The sequence below is a fragment of the Leuciscus leuciscus genome (assembly GCF_965113295.1).
Source record: "Leuciscus leuciscus genome assembly, chromosome: 5".
Lineage (NCBI taxonomy): Eukaryota > Metazoa > Chordata > Actinopteri > Cypriniformes > Leuciscidae > Leuciscus > Leuciscus leuciscus.
The window spans coordinates 46,810,635-46,818,424 of NC_138729.1; the positions used below are offsets into that span (position 1 = coordinate 46,810,635).

A 7,790-nucleotide genomic window follows, 5' to 3' on the forward strand; every position below is an offset into this window, starting at 1 on the left:
ACATACACTTTGACTCTGAAGAAAAAATACTGAAAAAGCAACAAGAATGCTGAAACTATTCATCATCTCTCCGTCTGGCTGGATCAGGCCATAAGATTTCATCCACATCACAGGCTGTCTTCATTGGCACAGTTGGAAGAATCGCCTCGTGTGACGAATCCACCCCTGCACAGAAGCTGCTTCGATATGATCACAGGCCTGCTCCATGGCCTGAATGAGAGGCAAACGGTCATAGGGCCGCAGGTCGTATACCTTCCAACGCCATGCTGAAGAAAACTCTTCTATTGGATTCAGGAATGGGGAGTATGTGGGAAGGTGTAAGACTTCAAATTCAGGGTGCTCATGGAACCAATTCTGGACCAGAGCAGCCCGATGGAATGAGACATTGTCCCAAACGACAATGTACCACATCTGGTCCACTTGGTTTAATGCTGTGACAATCTCGTGCAATCTGTCAAGAAATGCAAGTATTAGATTTGCATTATAGGGTCCCAGATTTGCATGGTAGTGGAGGACCCCATTTTGTGTAATAGCAGCGCAAAGGGTGATGTTACCCCCTCGCTGCCCTGGCACATTGGTGATTGCCCTGTGTCCAATTACATTTCTTCCTCTTCTTGTTTTCGCATCCACATATATAAATTCATGTTGAATTTCTGCAGCATCCATTTGCAAGACTCTCTGAAACACAGTAAAAGACAATAGGATGCTATTCAATATCTATTGCACAGTATTTTTTTGTGCCAGAACATTATGAACAGTGCACAATACCACACCATAGTAAGATGAACAATACATACCTCCACATACTCATTGCGCAGATGTTTCACTCTCTCTGAATTTCTGTCAAATGGTACCCGATACAGTTGCTACATGTATATTTGATTTTTCTTGAGGATTCGACCTAATGTTCACAGAGACTCGTTGGATGTTATTGAAAATATGGTCATCATTGATGATATTGGCTTGGATTTCTCGCAGCCTGATACAATTATTGGTCAAAACCATGTTCACAATGGCGGCCTCTTGTGCACGAGTGAACATAGGGCCCCTTCCACCTTGGTGTCCTCGACCCTCAATCCTATGTAAAAAAAAAATATATATATTAAAAAAACAAACACACACGCAGCCTACTGTCAAATGTCACAGTAAACAATATTGATGGTAAGTACAGCAAGCTTCAGTTTTAAATGTACTGTGTGGTTAGCTTACCTGTTTTCTCGATGAAATATCCGAATTACTGACGCAACAGTATTTATGCTGAGATTTGGTTGAACTCTTTGTCCAGCTTCCATCAGTGTCAATCCATGGTTGATAACATGATCAATAAGTGTTGCATGGATTTCTTGAGTCAAATTTGGTCCTCGTCTTCTTTGTTCAGGTTCTATCAACTCTTCAAGTCCTTCTCTACCTCTTCCTCTACCTAGGCCTCTTCCTCTACCTCCTTTTCCTCTTCCTCTACCTCCTTCTCCTCTTCCTCTACCTGGGCCTCCTCCTCTACCTCCTTCTCCTCCACCTCCTTCTCCTCCTCTACCTCCTTCTCCTCCTCTACCTCCTTCTCCTCTTCCTCTACCTAGGCCTCTTCCTCTATCTCTATCTCCTTATCCTCTTCCTGGGCCGCCTCCTCCTCCTCCTCTACCTCCTTCATCTCCTCTTTGATCAAAATTGATTACTTTTTAACCTGGCGCTCAGTGTTGGATAGTTTGTGTTTACTGTGATACAGATACTGAGCACGCTCGACACCATATTCACGAGTTCACACTTACATAATCAGTTAGAGTAAAGGTTATGCGTATTTGGCGTGCTGTCCGAGGGGAGGGCTCTGAGCTCGAAATTAGCCCGAACCCAGAACTCAGATCAAGTGGAATTAGCACCTTAAGTTAACAACTTGAAGACTGTATAGTTTCACTTTTTCAGTGCATGTAGCTGTAAATGTTTGCTGTTTTAGGTTTTCTATTGTGAGTTGTTGTTGTTGTTGTTTGCATGTCCTTGTCCATGTGGCCACAGGGTTTTTTTAGGCTACCACTCATTAACAGAGGGAATATAATGCCTGAAACTGAGCTTTTGTGTGGTTGGGTTAATGAAGCTTAACACATAAGCTGACTGCTGTCATAAGTGACAGCTCCGAATTACAAACAGGTGAACAGAAAGAGTCGGGGGGGTATCTCACACACTACGGCTGTTATCACTGGCAAGACCCAGAGTTCACCGCTTCCTTTGACACTGGGCGATAATGTCAGCTTAACAACAGGCGTTATACCTCCAGTATCACAATGTGGACATAAAAAGTGAAAAGGGCTTTCACAGGTACATGTTTATATGACAGAAAATTATCTGGATATGGTAGACTGAATATGCTAAACTGCTGGTCGTTTTGGCCATTTGAAAAGGGCATCCATTTGCATTTAATACTGAGAAGTGAGAACCAGCTGGTCTATGGATGTGGAGTTTTAATGAAACATCTTGTCTGTTTCTTTACTAAATGCATACTAGACTTTGTTGTTGTTGTTTTTAGTCTGTGCTTTTAGAGCTATCGGATTTCAAACTTACTAATAGTGAGCATTACATTATGAATTGTTGCTTGCAATATTATAATAATTGGCTTTTTTACTGTCATTGGACTAAAGCCACAATATAATATTAAAATATGCTATTTAATAAGTGTACCTTTTTTTCTACCCACTATTACATTACTATGTATTAACTTTAAGTTGGACATATAATGGGCTGACAAGTAAATAAAAAAATCATGATTGATCTGTGATTAAATCGAGATTAAAATATTTTAACCAGTCTTTAGAAAAGAGAATGAAACATTTTTTGTCATGTTTTCTTAATTTGCTGTGTGTGTGTTATATATATATATATATATATATATATATATATATATATATATATATATATATATATATATATATATATATATATATATATATATAAACTATAATATGGTGCACCTCTATTAAAAACTGAAAAAAAAAAGAAAAAAAAGAATTATTTGTACTTAATAAGGAAAGCAATCATATCTGTTACGGATTGTTAGGATTAGTAATTTGACCTCAGATCATCCGTGTTGATTAGAAGTATGATGTTACTTTTCTAAAAAAAAAAAAAAAGAATGATGTAATAATGTGTGTTAGCATGTTAGTGATTAAAATAGATTTACCCCGCAAATGCAAAGTTTTTATTCAATCTTTAGCCTTGCATCATGACCAACTAACTTATCTTACAAAACAGCTTCTTTTATAGCAGACATTTAATAGCTCACTCCAAAATGAGCATGTCTTGGCAAATATGCTGTAGATTAGCAGCAAGGCAATCAATTTATTATGTGATAAACTGTCTGCACACAAAAGCAGTTTACTCAAGGTAATAAGGTATTTCCTCCAGTGACTTCTAATCAGACAGAACAGCCTCCAGTCTCCCTGTTGAGATCCCATCGTGTTACACTGTTTTGACTAGAGATTTGTCTCCCCTGAGAAAGGTTCTCTGATGTAATAAAGCAAAGTTTATGCTCCACCACTGGAGATTACATCGGTAAATCAAAATCGGACATTCCTCAGGACAAATAGACAACTTTACAGCTATAATAATAACAAATATTATTTTACAAAATTAACTCATTTTATTATAAAAACACATAATTCACATATCTGCTTTTAAACCTTCCAGTCCCATTGTCTGTTAGGGTTTCATTGCTGTAAATGTGTTTTCTATGAGACACTACCAAAAAGTTTGGAATAATTATCTGTTTTAGAAAGTTGTTCACCAAGGCTTCATTTATTTAATCCAATATACAGTAAAAACAGTATTTTCTTGTAAAACATACTCTATTAAGGCATGTTCACACCAACAACGAACACTGTAAAGATAGCTATAACAATAGCTATATACGTCTCCACACCAGCAGATTATATCGTTCTGTTTATTCTAAGTGTGTGCTGCAGTTTTGTCATCTGATCTCCTCAACGTCAGTGTCACGGTTTCCCTGGTTTTCCCTGGCCCTGTCACGTACTACATTTCCCAGCATCCCCCTGGATCCACACCTGCACTCACTTCCCTCATCACCGCAGCTGAACCCCATCTCCTCATCATTACCTCATCACCAGCCTTTATATTCAGCTCCCTCACATGCACTCATTGCTGAACTGCCAATAAAAAATACAGAAGAAGAAGAAGAAGCACTCACTGCTGGGTATTAATGTGACTTGATGTTATGTTCTGGGTCTAGTTTGGTTATCTGTCACTGGTTCCAAAGATCATCGGTAAGTGATTACATGTTTCCTCACTTGGGGTGATTCCAGTGTCGTTGAGAATTTACCGTCAGCGCAAACGGGGTGGATCCCTGTATCGACGGAGTATCAAGAGTTTGTGTGGTTAAACACTGGTTCCAAAAGTCATCGGCGAGAGATTCCATGTTTCCTCTCTTGAGATGATTCCAGTGTCTACGGTGATCTAGTGTCTACCGAGTCTGCATCTATGTTCCATGCATCTGTGAGTCTTCAAGTTCAGTGTATCTACGAGTCTGCATCTGAGTTCTGTGTGTCTATGTCTGTTCCATGCATCTATGAGTCTGCATTCAAGTTCAGTGTATCTACGAGTCTACATCTAAGTTTCAAGGATCTATGGAGACTGAGACTATCATCTACGAAGACTATTATCTACGGAGACTGTCATCTATGGAATCCATTATTTCCTGAGTTCGAGCATTCAAAGACATTTCCTGAGTTCCAGTATTCAAAGATACTTCCTGAGTTCAGGTATTACAAGAGACTCTAAGTTCATTGCCTTTTGAGTTTGAGCTTCAGTTGCCTCCAGGGATTCTTGGGGTTGCACACGTGTATAAATAAAGTTTTGAGTTTAAATTGTATTCTGGTCTCCTGTCCAGTGCTGCGTTCCAGTCCACTTTTAGACACGCACTTGTGAACTTCCCTAAGCACTTCCCCTTGGGAGAATCCCTGCCGCCATTTTGAAGTGTGTTCCACTTCGTGAAGTGGACGAGGGAAGTTTATATGGACAGACCCTCGTTCCCTCGATTTTGACCGAGGGAGCGAGTCTGCTTCAAATGTACACTTCAGGCACCTATATGTCCCACAATGCATTACGATTGTGACGTCAACACATATATCATCAAATCACCACCACAACAGACAACTATGATATATAAAAAAAAAAAAATTTATTTAAAACAACCCAAACACACCTATAAACATTTGGATGCTGCATTAAACAAATTCTTAAAGGGAAAAAAAAAATGTAAATAATAAATCAACTCCACAGCTGATTCCAAGTGATCAAGGGGTTGGGACGTTCCAATTCAGCTCATTGCAGTTTCCGCCAGTATTGAGCACTCGCAATGACGTACATCCGAGTGAACGAGACGGAGGGAAGTTTGCGAGTGAAGGGCATGACAATTTTAGACTGGAATGCAGCACTGGTATAGCGTGGCAGTCAGGTGGATTCTGATTGGCCCCAATGTTTTTGTTTTTATCATTCATCAGCTAAAAAAAAAAATAATCATTCTGAAAGTGATTCCAACAATATAATTCCTCTGTGCTGTTAACGTTGTTGTAGTGTGGACTCTGCTATTCTTTTAAATTTAGAACTATATATTTTTCTTCCTTGTTGTGAAATTGGCTTTTTTTGTCTTTGTTTCTTTACAACTTCGGTAAATAATATATATATATATATATATATATATATATATACATATACACAGTGTGCATATAGGTCAGTCACTATTTGCATACACTATATGCATACACTGTAACTTATATATAATTGCAGTGACTGACCCCATCGACTTTTCATGCACTTCTCTCCGTGTGGCCTGAAATACTAAAAGTGTTGACAATTTCTTTTATCTTCTTCTCTGGCAAATTTAGTTACTCGCCCTCTCTACACCCTTCCCCTCTGAAGATACAATATCTTGCCTCCAAGGACACTCTGGAATATGAATTACTGTATGTTTGAGCAAAAGTGTAAATATCTCCCATTGACAACTTGTTGGTATTGTGTTGGTGTTGAATCTGATGCGATACGCATTAGGGTAGGTCCGGTGCCCAGCGGGATTTTACCTGCCAGTTGAAACCATGAAAGGGGAGCAGCTTTTAGCATGGGCCTTGGACACCCACTGGGAGAAATGAGATGTTGTGAGTTTGTCTGTGCAGTGGTGAGTCATTATGAGATGTGGCGTTTTGTTGGGAGGAAAAATCACAAAATTTCTTCTGCCGAATCAGATTATTTTGCCGCTGTGGGATGTACAAGATGAGTTGGATCAGTGTGTTCTCAACTGGTGGCTCGCAACCCAAAATTGGATTACAGATCTGATAGGGAAAAAACTATTCTAAATTCAACTAACCATATAAAGTAACTGTGCATAGTTTTAAATATAATATAATTTTTTTTATATATTATTTATTTACACATTTAAATATGAGAGATATATATCTCCCATATTTAAATATGATTCATGCAGTGAATTACTGGCTGCCAAGAAAATTCAAAAGACCTGAAAATATAATAGTCCATTTTCCTGTTCTGCCTATGTAATGCTAATAATTGTGTCCTCCATTTGTTCTTTAATGTTACATCAAGCATTGTCAAGTTGTCATGTGGTATATAAATGAGGTTTATGTGAAATCTAAATGATGATTGATGATTTTCTAACTCAGTCTATATATTTCTTTTTCTGCTGTATTTCTTTGTTAAACTCAGTCTTTTTTGTTTTCAGTCTTTTATATGCCTTTCCAGATACATTAAGATAAATGTAGTGCTGTGGTGAATAATGTTCTTTTGCTAATGGTGACATCAATGCACAAAAGAAGTGATTGTTAAAATTGCTGTATTAGGTTGTCACTTTAAGGAAAACCTGTATCCAGAAGCAAAACCAGTTGAGAACCGCATGATGATTAGGTCCTTTATTGATAAATTTGATTTTATACTCTCAGACGACTTTGTAAATGTCAAAATCTACATTGACGTATGCCCTCACCTTTGCTCTTTTAGATTTAGTGTGACCTTCAGCATCTCTAGAGCCATTTTCTTTTCTTTTTTGCAGTTAAGAGGTTTATTTTGGCGCCAGTAGCTGTGGCTCATTTTGTCTCCCTGTAGTAATTATTCTTCTATTTACATTGTCCTGAAAAGCCGTTAGTTATAATCTTGTCAGACTGCACATGCTATTTACTCAACATTAAGCAATCAAACCTAACCCCAGAGGTAATCAACGGTGAAATCACTAGTCCTCATTGCACCTGCAAGATGGATGAGTGATCAAAAATGTTTGCAAAATGCTTCATGGAGAGGGGCTCAAGAGAGAATGGCGCCTACTCTGCTACGAGATGGGCTGCTAATACACGGGCCTTATGTCCGTTGGATCATTTAGATTTATGCATGTCATGGGAATAGTATTAAAATTTCATGGATCTGTGGATGGAAGGAAGGATAAGTGGATAAAGCAAAGAAATATCCCTGGTAGTGAGATATTGATGTTACAGGGTTTTTAAGAAATCCAATCCCCTCCACTGTGACCATTAATACAGCTTAACATATGCTTGTGAATAGTGCTGGTCTGGTATTACCGATATAGACGTGTGTTTGCCTGGTACAGTACGGTGTTGCTTGTACCTTTTTAACCCCCAGCACAGAAACTTTTCAATAATTTCTTCTGCCGCCAAACATCCAGCAATAAAGTTATTATATAGGATTGACATGTGGTCATTTCAGTAACTCAGTATTTTTAACATTCTTACATCAAGACATATACTTGAAAAGCAAACTGACACAAGATAAAG

At 38.3% G+C, this 7,790-nt stretch overlaps 1 long non-coding RNA gene across 1 annotated transcript; it reads left to right on the plus strand.

Annotated features, from left to right (window-relative positions):
- The first annotated feature begins 4,224 nt into the window (after positions 1-4,224).
- LOC309499588 lies at positions 4,225-4,832 on the plus strand. The gene is made up of 3 exons (XR_014206296.1): positions 4,225-4,508; positions 4,582-4,724; positions 4,778-4,832. It is a non-coding gene; the product is annotated as an uncharacterized lncRNA (long non-coding RNA).
- Positions 4,833-7,790: the final 2,958 nt, after the last annotated feature.